At 37.7% G+C, this 19202-nt stretch overlaps 1 long non-coding RNA gene across 1 annotated transcript in view; it reads right to left on the reverse strand.

Annotated features, from left to right (window-relative positions):
* LOC131411222 (uncharacterized) overlaps positions 1–16609 on the reverse strand; it is a 130859-nt gene extending 114250 nt beyond the window's left edge. Inside the window, exons 1-2 of the long non-coding RNA XR_009221518.1 lie at positions 16527–16609; positions 15682–15778 (exon numbers count right to left, since the gene is read on the reverse strand). This is a non-coding gene — a long non-coding RNA (uncharacterized LOC131411222). The remainder of the gene's footprint in view (positions 1–15681; positions 15779–16526) is intronic.
* Between the last annotated feature and the right edge of the window lie 2593 nt (positions 16610–19202).

Here is a 19202-nt window from a genome sequence, read left to right on the forward strand (position 1 = left end):
ATACACAATGGAATACTCCTCAGCCATAAGAAACGATGAAATCCAGCCATTTGTGACAACATGGATGGACATTAAGGGTATTATTCAAAGTGAAATAAGTCAGGGGGAGAAGGCCAAATATTGTACGATTTCCTTCATTAAGTAGTAGATAATAACAACAATAAACAAACACATAGAGACAGAGATTGGATTGGTGGTTACCAGAGGGGAAGGGGGGAGGGAGGAGGGCAAAGGGATAATTCGGCACATGCGTGTGGTGATGGGTTGTAATTAGTATTTGGGTGGTGAACATGATGTAATCTATGCAGAAATAGAAGTATAATGATATACACCTAAAATTTATACAATGTTATAAACCAATGTTACTGCAATAAACAAAAAATTAAAAAAAAAAAAGAATGGAGCCTTGTTTTTAATAGTTCTAACATTTACAGATTCTGGGATATGGAGTCAGACAATCTAAGTTCAAGACCCAGTTCTTGGCTGAGTGACAAAGAGCAAATTATTTAACATTCTAGGCCTGCCCCGTCCTGTGTAAAATGGACTTAGAGGGTTTCATGAGGATTAAATGATACCCTACTTGTAAAGCACTTTTGTTGTTAGTGCCATTGAGTTGATTCTGACTCCTAGCCACCCCTTGTACAGCAGAGCAGAACTCTACTCGGTCTTTTTGCACCATCCGCACTATATCAGACGTTGCTCTGCTGCTATTCATACGGTTTTCATGGCCAATTTTTCAGAAGTGGGTAGCCAGGTCCTTCTTCCTCGTCTGTCTTAGTCTGGAAGCTCTGCTGAAACCTGTCCACCATGGGTGACCCTGCTGGTATTTGAAATACCAGTGGCATAGCTTTCAGCATCACAGCAACATGCAGCCAACACGTATGACAATGGACAGATGACAGATGGGTGGTGTGGTTTCCTGACTGGGAAACAAATCTGGGTTGCTATGGTGAGAGTGCCGAATCTTAACCACTAGACCAGCAGGGCCAGCTATAAAGCACTTAGCACCACCCATTCTTGGCTCATGACATGTGTTCAATAGATGTCACTTGCCGCTGCTGTACTTGCTGAGGTCCTGGAACACTTGTTCTTTCTGTCAGATACCCCAAGATTCCACTGGATGTCGTCCAAAAGATGTGTTTGCTCGATCACCCAAACCAGAGCATCAATTGCAAAGACAGAAGGAACACGGTACTCTCCTCCCATGTTCAACAAGTGATCCTTCTTGGCCTTCATGCAACTATACAAAGTAGGCACTAATGCAACCTTATTGTAGGCAAAGAAATATATGTGAACATGTCCACACAGCTCGGTAAAAGGCAGAACTTAAATTCCCATCTCTGAATCCCATGGACTTTCCTTTCCACCATGCTACAAACACACACATGTAATGGGGAGGAAGCAGAAGGAACTATCAGATCCTCCTTTTCACCTGATTCATAGACATGAGATAGTAAAACACTGTTCTAAGGTTTGCCCCCATAAACATTGTGATGTGAGTGACACTTGACAACCTCCTCTGACAAATTCACAGATGTCTGAGTATCTTGAAGGCTCTCTTAAGCTCCTGTTAAACGCAAACACTCCTTGGAGAGATTTTATTACATAATCCTTGACGAAGAGTTAGTTGACTGATATCTGAGTGTGAGGAGCTGGCGGAATTGGGAAGTGGAGGGGTTGAAGGTGGAACAACAAATGGAAGAGAGGTCCAAGATGGAAACAGCAAAATACTAAATGAGGGGATAATTCCCATGTTTCAGTACTTATTAGGCAGAGATAAACATGTACTTTATAATTCATTGTTAACTTGGCCATAGTGGCCTCATCAGTACCTACTGCTTATTATTACTAAAATCATCTTCTGTGGCAAAAATAGTAAAGAAATTACACTGGCTTAGAGAATAGGAATTTTGCCTTGTTGTCAAAGTTCTGCCATTTAGTACCTATGTTGCATGGGGCAAATTACTACATAGCTCTGCCTCACTTTTCTCCCCTGTAATAATTGTCTTTCTTGCTACAGGATTGTTATGAAAGAAGTTAGAGTATATGTATGTAGTATAAGCACACAGGAAAATAAAAATAACGCTAGATAGATGCAAATTATTCTCATGCAACAACTGTGTCAACAAATATTCAGCAAGCAAACCTTTATGCAAGGCACTGTTTTATTATAATCAAGGTAAGCCACATGTTAATTTTGGCAGGAATTACATGTAATGAAATTATTATTATTAACGACCACTTATTCTGAATTCTTATATAGAAGCAAAATATAGTGCTCCTCGATGGGACTCTGAGACTGTTTTAACCAAAGTCACACACTGGTGAACTCCTAAGCCTAATGCACTTGTCAAGTGTGTGTGCCCCGAGTTTCCACTCCAGATCACGCTGTCATCTGTGGGTAAAGATTCACATTCACCTCACTTCATCTCTAACTTGATCTGAACTTGAATCCAGGCCTTAGGCTAATGCAAACTTGAATGGATCCAGTTGGCAAGCTCAGTATATATACATCCTTTCATATTCACAGAGGATTTATCATTCCTACTTGAGCTCTAGCCTAAAAGAATAATTGGGGAGGAAATCTATTTTTAAATCCCAAGGAAAAGTGTAATTAACTGCTGCCAAATTGTGGTCGCTGTTGCAGTCTGCAGGGCAGATATTTTACAGAGAAAGAATCTCAGGTAAATCCCTTGGCCCACACCAGTCTATCTCATTTATCAAGGCGGTGAATTCTTCTTCAAAGTATCTTAATCGTGAAATCATGAAGCAATTCCATCCCAGTCTTCCCTCCAGGCTCTCATCAGCCTATCGTTTCTTCTATCAGTTATATCACCTAGCTATGCAACATACCTTCATTTCCAAAGCCCTTTCCTTCAAAAGAAAAAAAATCTAAATTGTAAAATTTGGACCTATTCACATTTATGTTCTTCTGATAATTTCCTTCATTTTTAATGCCACTGTCTTTGTCCTTTGCAATCACTGCCTTCCTTTAATCTGTCACCTTTCTTGGATTCTGCTTGCTTACTTCCATAAACAACATCAGGAAAAAAAACAGTGAAGTTGAATTTGATGTTGGGTCAACGAGGATTTGAATCCTTTATTTGCTACCGTAATCACAAAGCAGAATTGCTTCCTTCAAATTACACTCATAAATTATCAGCTATTATGCCTCAGTGTATTGTGCAAAGGTTGATGCTGAGTAAAGTTTTAGAGGGGCAGGAGAACTTGTAATTTATATGTCACATGTGGTCACGACATACCTCCTTGTCACTTGCTTCAGTAGCTACAGAGAGATGGAGAAAAGTATCGCTAAAATACCCCTATGGGTGCCAAAACTTTCTCTTTCAAATGTTGTGATACATCCAAACACCAAGCTCCTGAGGTCTGAGACCACTTTTCTTCATTAACCAGCTACTCAATTTTCAATTTTCAGCTCCAGAGGACCCAGTTATTTCCCTTTAGGAAACAGAAAAAATGACGCCAAGCAAGGAAGCACACTCATTTTTAGGCACAGGAGATTATCTCTGTCTTCCTAAGGTAAATCAGCAAAACAGAGCCCATAGACACAGGCACAGCCTTTCATTTTGTCCGTAAGCAAGTGCATATTTACTCCCTTCCACAGGAGCAAGGTGAAATTAACTCACGGAATACGGACAAGGGATTATTTAAATCTATGTTCCTCACTACGCCCATCGTTTAGTGTTTATGAAGACTATTAAGCCGAAGACTCATTATTCATCCTGCGGGTAAGCTGACTCTTAGGTGTGCAACTCTTTCAAAATAAGAATAACTTCTCTGCATTGTAAGTGAGAAAAAAATTTAATACATACAGTCATTGATGCTAGCTCCACATTAAGTTTTTCAGTGACATTGGTTTTGAACAAACAAGAAACATACTAGACATTAACAATTCATACAAGTCTGCAGGACGAATATCAATGAGCACTGGATAAATCTCAAGAAATCTCATATTGCTCAAAAGAAAACATAACATAAGTAATTATATAGTATATTATTGTATTCCATGAAGTTAAAATCGTTCCATGAAGAACAAATAAAATTAAAGTATATTATTTAGAGAAGCATAATGACTGACAATATTAAAAATAAAAGTAAGGAAATAATTTCCACAAAAGGCAGGGTAGTGGTTACTTAAAAGGAAGAGAGTGGCTTAAAAGTAAGATGTAATTACCACACGTATATGTAGTAAGTGGGCCTTTAGTGGGCTGGTAACATTCCATTTCTTTACTTAGGAAGTGATGACTCAGTCATTCACTATATAGTTATTCTCAAATCTGAGACATGGGGGCCAGCCCCGTGGCTTAGTGGTTAAGTGCGCGTGCTCCACTACTGGCAGCCAGGGTTCGGATCCCGGGCGCGCACCAACGCACCACTTGTCCGGCCATGCCGAGGCGGAGTCCCACATACAGCAACTAGAAGGATGTGCAACTATGACATACAACTATCTACTGGGGCTTTGGGGAAAAAAGGAGGAGGATTGGCAATGGATGTTAGCTCAGGGCCAGTCTCTCAGCAAAAAGAGGAGGATTGGCATGGATGTTAGCTCAGGGCTAATCTTCCTCACACACACACACACACACACACCTGAGATATGCATTTTTATGCTATTTTTCCACATATAGAAAATATTTTACAAGAAAAACATACAAACAAGCAAAATAAAAGAAGAAAATCAAAGTCATATAAATATTTGTGGGTATTTTCTTCTAGCACTGGGTGGAGATATTTATTGAATTGTCATAGTTTTAGGCTATCATTTGTTTCTTCAAGATTTCCAAAATTGCTACCCAATTCATACGACTGCGATCGCCTCCACACCATTTAACTGTCACAGCTACTCAAGAACTTAATGTTGCTGCTTCTTCCTGCATTTCTTCCCAATCCAGGCAGAGGCATCTTAGTAACCAGTGTGTCCTGGCACAGGCCGGGCGTAATTCCTCCACTTCTCACTTCCACATTTGCCATCTGCCCAGTGAGAGCTCTGGCTCCAAAATCCATCTGGAAGGTCTACTTTCTAGAGTCAATTCTGGTACCAGTCATAGCCTGGGTTTCCCCAAAGCAGATACTAAGGTAATTTTGGAGGAGAATGATTCAGATAGCAGGAATGAGAGACAGGAGGGAAGGCCAATACAAGAATTCAGTACTAAGGGTGACTACTACTTGATTCTGCAGGATGCTGGGGGATAAAAAGCAGAGGCATTTATCCACTAGCTCCTGTCCCTCACTGATCAAGGGTGACCCAAGGAGGGTTAACTCATTCGCATCTCCAGGTTGCACATGCTTGAGTGCTGAGAAGTTTCCTGTGAGCTACCTGTACCGGGCAGGAGTCAAGAATTTGAAATAAGGGCCTGAGCTGAGGCTCTCTTAGGTTGCAGTTTCACAAAGCTTGTTGAAGCTTGCAAGGGAACTGGTCACCATAAGAGTGGCTTGAGTAATTGGTAGTGATCAACGGGTGGTGTCTGGTACACTAGTATGAATCTGTTTAGGAACTTCCCAGCATCTATCCACCTTCTTTTGTAACAGAATCTCCATTTCCTTGAGGAACTCCTCATCCTCCACTTTCAGCTCCTGTGATTAGTTTGGGGTTGAAGCCACACCAAGCTCTAGAGGTGAGCTTATGAATCAGACCTGGCCATTCACTGCCACTGAGTCTCCACCTGGGGACTTTTGCTGGAATTGTCAAGAAAGAGGAGATTTTCTGGTGGTAAAGCTAGGAAGATGCATGCCTGGAGCTGCTGGGGATTACCACATGGAACTAGGCTGCCTGTGAGCGAATGCAACACAATGAAAGGCGGGTGTAGAGAATGAAATGGATAGATTTCTAATAATATCGTTTAAGTGTTTGTATACAACTATGCCTAAAGCCAATACACCTTGATTGTTTCTTTAAACATGAGCCAAGAAATTCAGGTTCTTCTCTTTTTCCTAACCATTTTTTAAACACCCCAAGAAAAGCTGTTGTGTCTAAGATTTTTAAGAATTTGTTTTCAAATAAGAATGAGATTTGAATGAACTCAAAATAGATTAAAGACTTGAATGTAAGATCTAAAACCACAAAACTCCTAGAAGAAAACATAGGTGGTAAGCTCCTTGACACTGGTCTTGGCAAAGATTTTTTTGGTTCTGACGCCAAAAGCAAAGGCAACAAAAGAAAAAATAAACAAGTGGTTTGACATCAAACTAAAAGGCTCCTGCACAGCAAAGGAAACCATCAATAAAATGAAAAGGTAACCTACTGAACGGAAGAAAATATCTACAAATCATATATCTGATAAGAGTTAACATCCAAAATATATAAAGAACTCACACAATTCAATGGGAAAAAAAAAACCCTCAAAATCCAATTAATAAATAGGCAGAGGATCTAAATAGACATTTTCCCAAAGAAGACGTACAGATGGCCAATAGGTGCATGAAAAGATGCTCAACATCACTAACCATCAGGAAAATGTAAATCAAAACCACAATGAAATATCACCTCACACCTGTTAGAATGGCTATTATCATAAAAAACAAGAAATAACAAGTGTTGGCGAGGATGTGGAGAAAAGGAAACCTTTGTGTGCTGTTGGTGGGAATGTAAATTGGTGCATCCACTGTGGAAAACAGTATAGAGGTTCTTCAAAAAATTAAAAATATAACTACTATATGATCCAGCAATTCCACTTTGGGGTATTTATCAGAAGAAAATGAAAACACTAACTCAAAAAGATTTACGCACCACCATGTTAACTGCAGCATTATTTACAATAGCCAAAATATGGAAACAACTTAAGCGTCCATTGACAGATGAATGGATAAAGAAATGTGGTGTGTGTATGTATATACATATATATATATATATATATATATATATATACACACATACACATACATGTATATATATACAATGGAATACTCTTCAGCCATAAAAAAGAATAAAATCTTTCCATTTGTGACAAGATGGATGATCTTGAGTAAAATAAGTTAGACAGCAAAAGACAAACACTGTGTGATCTTACTTATATGTTGAATCTAAAAAAACAAAAAAATAAGCTCATAGATATAGAGAAGAGATTGTTGGTTGCCAGAGGTGGGGGTAGGGGGTGGGCAAAATGTGTGAAGGGAGACAAAAGGTACAAACTTCCAGTTATAAAATAAATAAATCCTGGGGATGTAATGTACAGCATGGTGACTATAGTTAATAATACTGTATTGCTATTTGAAAGTTGCTTAGAGAATAGATCTTAAAAGTTCTCATCACAAGAAAAAAAATTCTGTAATTATGTATGGTGATGGATGTTAACTAGATTTATTGTGGTGATTATTTTGCAATATTGCATTATATTTATGTCAATTACAGCTCAACAAAAAAATGAGATTTGAAACTTAATAGGTTGTGGATGAATTTGTGATGTTGTTTTTGCACGATTATTGTAGACATCCAGTTCACATGTGTAAATTCCTGGTCTCTTTAACAATACCTGTCAGGTTCATTGGGAGAATGAGACCATTTCAAGAGATAACTCTTGCTTCTTAGAAAAAAGGGAAATGTAAAGAAAATGTATTCTAAGGACTTGAATGATTGAAAGCATAACATAGGGCCTCGAGGTCTCTTCATAAGTGTTTCTTTGACCAGCATTTATTGTCTGAGAATTAAAGTTTGTACCTGCTTGAAAAAAATTTTTTCCCCAAACTTCCAGAATGCACAAGGCAAGAGAAGGACAAATGTATAATTACCTGGAGAGTGCTTTCTTATTTTCTTTCAAGGCACCATAATGCAGCAGATTCACGTTCCTGTCTGTGGAACATGGAGCTGTTAATATAACATTTAGATGCTGTAGTTCTCTCTGGCTGAAAAGTCAGTTTGATTTTATTCCCTCTTAACAGTTTTGATTTTCCGAAAATTATGACGGAATTGACTGCAGGCAGCTCTGTGAATTCATTACGTGGCATTAACTAACAAGAGGATATTGTAAAAATAGGTGTGGCATTGACTGAACATGCTGGGGAGACAGAAAGATGGATAAATGGACAGAGAGAGAGACGTGATATATACACATTAATAAATCTATTTACATAGAAAACATATGTGCACAAATTAAAGTTCACAAATTGCTTTTATATATTTATCTCATTTAAGTTTCATAATCCACGCATGAGGTAAGAATTTTTATCCAGATTTTAGAGATGGTTAAGTGACATTAACCATTGATGTAGACTCAGAAATAGAGCAGAGTAAGAAACTTTGTTTCTTCTTTCTTCTTTTTCTAATGTTCTTTCCACTTCACTGGAATTGAGGTTTTTGTAAATAGTGGAATGATGTTTTGATAAAAACTGGCCAGGATTTTAGATTTATTCAGCATTCTGTGACTTCCCCTTGCACTTATAGTCAGCACTAATCAACTTAGAAAACACTTTTTAGAAGGTTTTGCATCCTCAGATTATTCTGCAAAATTTCAGAGGATCTTGTATACACAACTACTAAAGCACTAATCATCTTGAATTACAATTATCTACATGTAGTAGACTTCTGGTTGACCACACAAACCCATTCTATACCCTTCTTTGTTAATACTTATTAAAAAATTAGGTAGTCATGTTCCTCAGTTGAGGTTGAGTCCCTCCCCAACACCACAGCAAATTTTGTGGGTAAATTTTGACTGTTGAAATTTTGACTCTTGAAAAACAGTATTTCTATTGCCCTTGTCAATGATGAGTATAAAAATGAGCATAGGATAAAATTCTGACGAACGAAAAATGAGAGATGTCTGCTGGGAGATATCCGAGCAATTTTTATTTACTTTTAAAAAAGAACTTGAGACAGTTAGACCCATAATTCTCCCTCTCCCTTCTGGCTTTTGTATGCTGTTGGGTGAGGATGTTATGCTTGGAGCTGCTGTAGCCATCTTGATGCTATGAACGTAAAGCCTATGATAAAAGATAGCTCATTAAGTATGGCTGGGAGAAAAGATGAAAAAAACCTGAAGCATTGCTCTCACTTTTGAGCTGCTGGATTTTCCAATTTGTACTGTGCACAAAGTGCATGGACTTTGTTTCTTGCAGCCAAAAACATCACATTAGAAACGTTATGTATATTTCTTTGTAACAAATTAAACTTTGAGTAACTTGAGGACATAGACTCCATCCTTCTAATCTTTGTAATTAGAGTGTTTCGTACAATGCCAAGCATAAAGTGAGTTCTCAAACACTGTTAGTTAAATGAATGCATGAATGAACAAATTTCAAAATAGTGGAAGAAAGAAAGAACAATCGTGCCAATGCTGTCACTCTGTAATTTTTGGCAAATAGCTAAATCAGAATTTTTATTGTAGAAGAATTTAGAGAGGTAGAAATTCTGAGAATATCAGTTCCACGAGATTCACACCTAAACTTTTTCAAGTGCATAGTAATTGAGGTTTCCAATTGTCATAGTAATAGTAATTGAGGTTTCGAATTTCTATATGAATGGAATTCATATAGAAGTTACCGGAAGTCTTTGTGTTTAAGACAGGGTATCATTCATTTACACCAGCAATTTCTGTTGTGCTCTCCTTTCAGAATGTCTATTAATACGGGTCATCTGCTAGAACAAGGGCATCACTTTGTTCTCTCAACTCTCTCATCTATGGGAGAGCTCCTAATACGAGAATGACATCTAGAACAGAGACTAAAATGAGTACATAGATGGCTTAAAAAATTAAAGCCCACAAATGATTGATAAGTAAAGGGAATTATTTGGAAGTTTCATTTTTAAGTTGAAAAGAGAATTTAAAACAAAAAGGGATTCAATTTTCCACAAGGTCAGGGGCACTGTCTGAGTTTGAGGTGACCCCTCCCCTCTCTTCTTTCTTACTGTGCCACTGAATGGGGGTTGACTTTTCTCTGCTAAACTTTTCATATGCCTTTGAGTTGTCAAAGCAGTTCTGTCAACATTTGTGAATAGATCATCCATCATAATTTCATTTAAAATATATACAAACAAAAAATGTGTCTATTTGCCTGAAAATTTTAAATTTAGTTTGTTACAGTTTTTGTTTTTTAGGAAAGAAAATTGTCTCCCACAAAAGATATATCTGATATATTGTATCTCTAATTTAGGGCTAACATTTAATCTATAATTTATATTTTTATCTAAGTTATCATCTTCAGTTTTTTAAAACTGTGACATTAATAAAAAATAGACATGCAATTCCCTGTGTTTATTCAATCACAGACTTGATCCCACAGTGACTTTAACATGCATATTACTTCAAGCAATAGAAACTAACATCGGCTAACTTAAACCTAGATAGATTAGATAGATAGATAGATAGATAGATAGATAGATAGATAGATAGATAGAAGAAAGAAATAGGGAATAGGTAAACAAGATAAAGTCATTTATTGGAAGGATAAAGGCATCAAGGAAAACCTGAATAGTCTGTCTTGGAAAGGACAAGCAGCAAGGCAACTCCAGTGTCTAGGTAAGCAGAACTAACAATCAACGACTTAGGGCATAATCTGAGGAACAAATTAATTCCAAATATGTTTGGTCCTTGGGATTACTCATTCAGGACTAAATATCCAGGAAAGGCAGTTTGGGTTTGGATTAAGAAGAGCTTGTCTTTTTGTGTCTATTACTCTTCTAAGACAGCCTGCCATGTAAAAGGAGTAGTTCCTCACGCAAAAACTATGGAGTTATTACTAAAAAACTAAAGAAAGGATAAAGGTGGTTGACCTGACCCAGTGATGGTGGGCTTCACATCTAATCACCAAAGTTCCTGGGTTGGAAATTCATGGTCCAGGTTATAACCTTGTTTTGCTTCCATTCCATTCATTAGGATCTACTTATTCTTCTTTTTTTTTTTTGTGAGGGAGATCAGCCCTGAGCTAACATCCGTGCTAATCCTCCTCTCCCTTCGCTGAGGAAGACCGGCTCCGAGCCAACATCCACCGCCAATCCTCCTCCCTTTCTTCCCCAAAGCCCTCCAGTAGATAGTTGTATGTCATAGTTGCACATCCTTCTAGTTGCTGTATGTGGGACGCGGCCTCAGCATGGCCGGAGAAGCGGCGCGTGGGTGCGCGCCCAGGATCCAAACCCGGGCCGCCAGCAGCAGAGTGCGTGCACCTAACCACTAAGCCACCGGGCCGGCCCAACTTATTCTTCTGACTTTTGACTTTTGCTTCCTACTGGATTACAACTCACACTCTCTCTAATGTTTGATACTTACTATTCCCCGTAAATTTTTGCGAGGCCTGGCCCAACAGCAGGTGCCCTTCATACTACTGCGTTAGTGTCTAGATTACTCTGGCTCAGTGAAAAAGGCCCAGGGAAAAAGCTGTTTGTATACCAATCCCTTCATCAAATGCGACAGGGGCTAGGTTAGGGGCTATGGTAGGAGGGGAGGGGCACAAAGGTGAGCTAAGTAAAAGAAACACCATTTCATCTTTCATGGAGATTACACTTGAGAGGTCGAGATAGACATTAACTAATGACTCACACAAATGAATGAAAATGATAACTGAGTAGTGCTATAAAATTTCTATTTTCCACTGTACTATTTGAGGGAGGACTTGACCAAGTCTGCAAGGTTGGGGAAGACTTTCTTGAAGAAGGAACAATTACAACGACATCTGAGGAAATAATAGAAATTAAACCGGTAAGTGGTGGCAAAGGACAATGTGCCAAGTAGAGGAGCAGGTTTTGCAAAAACCTGAGGTGAAATGGAGACCGACCCGTTCAGGGAAAAAAAAGAAAGCCAGGGAGGCTGAAGGGCAGTGGCTGTTGTGGAGAGAAGGCCTGGGGATTTTGGATTTGTTTTGGATTGGTATGAGATGATGTTGGAAAATTAGGCAGGTGCCAAACAATTCAGGATTTTATCAGCCATGTTAAGGATTTGATCTTTATCCAAAGAGTAATGAAAAGCCAATGGAGTGTTTTAAGCATGATCAAATTTGAAACAAAAACCAAAACAACCCTCTATCTACAGCATGAAAAATATGTTGGAGAAAGGCCAGAATGGGTGTTGGTGCTCCAAGAAGGACACTGTGGCAGGAGTCCAGGCAGCGTTGATGACTGTTGGGTTACTGCACTAGAAATGAAGATGTGGAAAGAGGATATGCTTGAAAAAATATTTAGCAGTTAAAATTGTCAGGATTTTCATAATGTGTTGCAAGAGGGAGTGTTTCTGGTGTTCCTACCAGAGTGGACAGTGGCACTATTCACTTGGAGAGGATGCATTGGGAGAGGCTTGGATTTTGTGGGATTTGCACTGGGATTGATGGATTTGGACACGCTGATTTGAGATGTCTTTGAGACACAGAAGTTAAGATGTCTAATAGGTGATTGAGTATATGGTTCTGTAGCTCAGAATAGAGATCTGAACAGTAGATGCAAATGTGTGAACCATCTGGAGACTCAGTTGTAATGTGACATATTCTAATTAATTTCCATCTCAATCCCATTTGAAGAGGCCTAAAAATAAAAATAATCTTCAGAAAGGTTGTAATTTGACAGTGAGATTTACAAGAGGTAAAGGAGTGTAATGGAAACATGGCAGCATTTTGTGTTAGAAAATCTGGGCTCATGTCTCAACGATGCCTCTTAAATAATTTTGTAATCTTTGGTTAATCACTTTTGGTTAATCACTCAGAAATTCAGTTTCCTCCTCTGTAATATAGCAATAATGATACCTCCCTCTGATTGCCGTTCTAAGGAATAATGTGATGATATTCATGATAAGGGTATATGAAAATGCTTCGTAAACTGCCACAAACATCTGTCGTTTTTCCCCCAAACTCCTACCACTACGTGTGTACATACAGTCTACTCGATGCTTAACACAAACCATCAAACAAGCACTGGCCTTTGAAGAGTCTCAGACCAAGCTGGCATGCTAAACTATTGCTGGCTCACTGGTCACCTGAGAATTATGTAAAACAAAAGCCCAACCTCAGTTCCCTTTAATCAGCTGGACTTCTACATCATGGCTCCATTCCTTCTAATTAATTATTATGAAAGATACAGAAAAGACTCTGCCAACACAGGAATTCAGCGGTTATAACAAGTGTTTTCTGTTTAATTTCTTATCTTGTCTTGAAAGGCCAAGCATTAAAATGGGCTGTGGAGGTTTTTGGTTTTTTTCTTTTAAGATAAAATCTGTTTTACTCTGTTCCTCTGTACATATAATAGGTACCATCTCTCCAACTGCAGGATGAGGAGACTCTCTCTCTGGGGGAACTGGGGATAGTCCTAACGAGTCTATGCATTAGTTACAAATTAAAACCATAGGAAACACTTTCAGGGGGCACTCTATCAATGTCCTAGAAAAGTTTCTGAGATCTTCCTTTATGATTTTGGAGAAAATCATGAGAGATGCTAGTAGGATGGAAGAAAATGTCACTTAGCTTTACAGATTTGTTACAATACACCTAAAAAATTACTAGTCATAAGTCACATTCTAGCAGTGAAATTAGTATCCTTGTTCATAAAACATTTTAATAAATTCCAACAAGGAAAATTTCTGAGCAAATATCCCTCATATGTCACTGTATTCTTTTACTAAGTCCACACTCAGCCTTATAAATAAAATTTGGACTCCTTCATAATGTAGCTATCATTATTTTCCATTTCTACATGAACAATAACAACAAAAACATCAAAGTATGCAAGGAATTATTATTTTCATTATATACTATTATTAAATTTTAATTAGTATATAAATTTATATATGGTACTTTATTATAATCTAGAATCTAGTGAGAGCTAATTATTATAATTTACAATTGGCTCACTTTAAGACAGCATCTATTTAGGAGACATATCTACTGCTCAAAAATATTTTTAAACAGAAGATTGAAAACACTGATAATTTTCATCATTTATTTTAGCTGCTTAAAAATAAGTTACCTTGACCAAAAGACTGAAGTTGAAATCACCAGTAATGAGGTATGTCGACTTCACGTACCTCCTAACATGGTGCACTAAGAAGGATACAACATTATTTTCTCTGGTGGTCTAGCCAGTGGAACCTCAATCAAATCATAACAAATCCTCAGAAAAGCCCAAACTGAGGGACATTGTACAAAATAACTGGCAAGTACTCTTAAAAGACAAAGTAACACAAAGACAAAGGAAGACTGAGAAACTGTCCCTTATTGAAGGTGACTGAGGAGACATGAAACCAACAGCAATATAAGATCCTGGATTGGGTGCTGGGCCAGAAAAAGTATGTTAGTGGGACAACTGGAGAAATTTGAATAAGATCTGCAAATTAGTTAATAATAGTAGATCAATATTAACTTTCTTATTTGACACACTGTGCTAAGCTTATGTAAGATAACAATTGGGGAAGCTGTGCGAAGGGTATATGGAAAGATCTATGTCGTATTTTTACAACTTCTTTGTTTACTGTTTGTAAATTTTAAATTATTTCAAAGTTAAAAGTTTTTTTTAAGTTAGGTTTTATATAAAAATTACAGCTTAGATTTTATGGATATATGTTCTAAAATTTGTTTATAAATGTTAACTATTTTAGAAGCTGCTTCACTTCATAAATCACTTCAGTAATTATTATCTGGCATAGTATTATTTGCCTGGAAATTTATTTATTGTAGACTATGATTTTGTATTATGAATTATTTTTTCTACAGAATTTTTGTATTTTGAAGTAACAATTCCTAAAAAAAGTTGAAACGTGGCATCATTCTTTGTAGTAGTCATTCTCATAATAGCTCAGATTTGATAATAAAGTTCTCTTTTCTTAATAATAGACATAGTTTTATTTTTATGAAAGAAGAAAGATAACGTTTTAAAAATAACCATGAAAGACTTATGACCTGTACATCCTGAGAAACATAGTTATCATGAAAGAGCATGATGGGGTTCAGGGCACGCTACCCCAAAATATGGCACCTTAGCATATTGAATATCTTAAGCTGAAGGAGTCTGAGAAAACAGCAGAAGCAGGAAGGTCACTCTGACCTCCCCCCACCTCACCCTTCTTCCCTGAAAGCAGGAGATAAATCTCCCATGTGAGAGGTACCCTCCCTGGACCAGGAGGAAGGAAGACAAAACTTGTCACCAGAGACAGAGAATTTGGGGCTGAGAAACAAACAAACCTTGTTAAAATAACCCTTTTCTTCCTAATTACTTCTTCATCACTTACTACCCCTAGTCCAAACCCCTTTGTCTTGTCAATTCTTCACAAATTTATTGTTTCTTTGTCTAGAAGGTATAAAAGCTTCCTGCTCTGATTGCCTCTTTGGGACTTCATTCTCTTGTGAAGGCTTACATGTACATGTAAAAATTCAGTACAATTTGTATGTTCTTCTCCTGTTAATCTATCTTGGACAGTTTAATTTTCAGACTCAGCCAGGAACCCTAAGAGGGCCAAAGAAAACGTTTTCATTCTCTACAAGCAAAAAGAAGTTAAGTGACTTGCCCTGAGTCACCTAGTTGGTAAAAAAAAATGCCAGGGCTTCAAGTCAAATCCATGGTGACAAACTCCACATTCAACATGCTTCCTAAGATGCCACAGATTCTCCCAAGAGGCTGCTTTACAATATTATCCTTAACAAGGACTCCACTCTTGACTTTCTTAGTGAAGCCCAATCCTAGGACTTAATTCCTCCCACTCCATCACCAATCACATTCTATCTTGTTATCAGAAGTCTACATGGACTCCATTTACTCACTATTAGAGTGAAGGGAGGGTAGAATGGACAGTCATCCTCAAAGGTTGGGATCCCACAGGTCTTATTTCATAACTCCATTATGAAGTGAAGTATCAGGCTGAAAGGAAGGCAGTTTAAGAAAATCATAATAGATGGAAGCAAAAAACCAGTTAGTGGTGGCAGATGCCACCTCCACCCAGGGTACAGTGGCTCCCAAAATTGTGCCATATGGTACACTCCTTTCACTCTGTTTGACTTTCCTCCCTTCCTTCCCCATATACCCAGCTGCTACAATGAATCCCTAGCTTTGCATCTTCATAACTTCTCATTTCAAAACTATTGCTTTCTGAGTACTGCCTTATTTAATAAAATAGCATGATATAGATTCCAAGGTAACTTTGGCATAATGGCCATTCTCAGGATGCCTGGTTTTTCCGCGAGGCCAATTTCAGGACATCCTAATCTCAAGCAACAACAACTTTAAATTAACCAACAGTTACGAATATATACTTGCTTCTGAAAGCACTGAAGTATAATCTGGATTTTATTGAAGGTGTTATTAGAAGACTAGGAGGAAGTTAACCTGAACTCATAATGGCAAAATCCCTTATCTTCCTCTATTAACTCCCCTCCTAATATTCCCTTCCAGTCATATCTTCACCTCCTCTTCTTTCTCCCCCACAATTACTCCGTGCCCTGTCTTTCTACGCAGCCCCACTCACAAAAGTTCCCTTGCATAATTCAATCAACTGCCCCAATAGCTCAAACCCAAATCATTTTATTGCTCTTCAATGTTTCTTCCCCCCAGACGCCCCCATTTATCTCAACATACAATTTTAATCATTAGATCCAGGATGACAACTTACTTTAAAATAGCAAGAGGGAATCCATTCTTTTAAGACTGCTTCTGATTTATGACGTGAATTTCAGCCAATCAGCTACATGTTGCTTTCTGAATCTATAAAACAAAAATGTAAATGCTGATACTTTTCCGCGGATCAGCAGACATCAACAGTTCATGATTTTGTGTTCCCAAGGCTGAAGTTGCCCTTTGGGGTAAGCTGCGTACACAAAATGACCACTGGTGATCCCAAAGAAAACTGCAGATGGTTTTGACCCTTCATGGTGCATTTTTCAAAAATTAAATGACTTTGGTTTCCTAGATTTACATGCAGGCAGATTTCACATCAACGCTCAGAATTCCGGCTTCTCTTTAAAAATAGAGAAAACACTGGTATACATTCTGTACATCAATACTCATCAGGGCTAGAGGAGGAGCTGCCATCTTTCTACTGGGCATCTGATCTTCAGTCCCCACTCCTCCTTATTGTCTTCCACCTGGCCTGTGTCTCTCAGTTTCACTGCCCGGCTGGCAGTGAGTAAGTTTGCGACCCTAGTTTAGAAATAGACATTAATATGAGATGGTCAAAAGCATTAAAGAACTGGCTTAGCAGTTAAGTGTGTGCGCTCCGCTACTGGAGGCCTGGGTTCGGATCCCAGTCGCACACTGACGCACCGCTTCTCTGGCCATGCTGAGGCTGCGTCCCACATACAGCAAATAGAAGGACGTGCAACTATGACATACAACTATGTACTGGGGCTTTAGGGAGAAAAAGGGGGAAAAAAAAAAGGAGGAGGACTGGCATGGATGTTAGCTCAGGGCTTATCTTCCTCACACACACACACAAAAAAGCATTAAAGAACTACTTAATATTAGTTAGTGAAGACTCCAGGGGGAGTATTTGTGAGAGAAATCTACGTATGTACACAGGAATAGAGACACATGCTCATGCAAATTTAAGCCAAATAATACATGATATAAAAATCAGACACGTTACTATATTCTGAAGTAATGGTGCATTTTCCATCTTAAGTTGAATGTTATTTTTACTTCAAATAAAAGCATTATGTGAAGTAATAGAAGACACATAAATTTAAAATTTGTTTGGGTGCAACATTAATGAACTCCACAAAATGTAAAATAATACAAAGGACTCTGAATATTTTAGACTTATTTTTTCCTCAAGTTCAAAATAATTCTATTACTTAATATTTTTTAATCTGAAAAGATTATTTAGAGGGTTGTAGTAAAAAAAGATAAAATTATTAGGACTACAGATCTCTGTTACTTCATTTCATGGATGTTCTCATAACAAAATAGATTAAAAGACAAATTAATCCTACGCTTCCCCTTCAAGAGAAATAGACTTGTGCTAGTTACTATAGCAACTACATACAATTCCAACTATTAACTTTCTTATTACAGGAAAAAACATCAATAATGACTTAGATTACTTAAGATAACAAATAGCTTTGGAAGATATCTATTTATTTACCCAATATTATTACAAAAACTGTTTTACTATGAAAAATCAAGAGCACATACTTTTTAAAAAATGAGTATGCCAGAAGTGAAGCAAGTGTTAGCAAAACCAGCCAGACTGCTCCCTTCTTTGTGGCTCCAACACGTGTCTAGACTCAGTATGTGTAAAATATAATCTGGCCAGTCATGCCTGCTGTAATTGTGCATATAATACTCATAAAAACATATCACTAACCTTTGCAATTTCCTTTAAAATTAAAACAGCAGTTAACTTTCTTTCAGTTCAACTAAATGTTTATGGCCTGGATTTTCCAGAACTGGGTTAGCATACTAAAACGTAAATCAATGAAGGCTTTCTCCTAGAAAGGCTGTCCAATGAAATGTTATTTATCATTTGGGATTTATCGAAACAATTGCTTGATCCACATGACACCCAGGAACGGGTTTGACTCTTGCGGCTTTTCGTTTTCTCTCTTTAATTTTTGTGTCATGGATTTGAATGCTTTGTTTTACAACTGAGCAAAGAGCGCTTTAGGAGTAGTTGGAGGGGATGAGCAGAAAACACAAGCCCAGTTCTAGGGAATCAGAACATTCTCATCTCTTCAAGTTAATCTTTATCTATTCGGCTCTTATGACCCCGGATTACACAGGCCAAGATCTCAGTGTCCCACATAGGTTTGTCTTTGTCTTGAAAGAAAACAGTATGATTGAAAAATACTTGCCACTTTTTATTCTCACCTTATTCACTTTCTTAACCAGAAATATGTTGGGGTCTTTTTAGTAAAAAAAAAAAAAAAAACAAAAAACCTCAGTCCACACACTGCCTCTAATACCCTTATCTTCTCTTTCCCTCAAAGCAGAGAATCAAAAAGGAAATAAAATTATTTGGCTTTTTGTTTGTTTGTCTGTAGCCAAAGGACAAATAAAAATGAAGCTGCATGGTATCTGCTGGCGAGAAGGGCTGGTTTTATCTTCACACTGAAAATGGGCCTCATGCTTCAGACGTGAAAAGAATGTGTTATATTTTTATCTCAGCCCTCTTGTTCCACTCATTGAACAACAGCATCAAAAATTTGGCTTGATGTGTCAAAAATTTTACTCTTATTTCAACCTAAAACTAGTAAAGTGCAAGACATAAAGGTAAAGCTCAGAATGTTTCATGATTCTCTGAACACTCAGATCTGGAAGAGCCATAGCTATTTGTATGACTTTTTCATAT

This window comes from Diceros bicornis, chromosome 2 (assembly GCF_020826845.1).
Source record: "Diceros bicornis minor isolate mBicDic1 chromosome 2, mDicBic1.mat.cur, whole genome shotgun sequence".
NCBI lineage: Eukaryota > Metazoa > Chordata > Mammalia > Perissodactyla > Rhinocerotidae > Diceros > Diceros bicornis.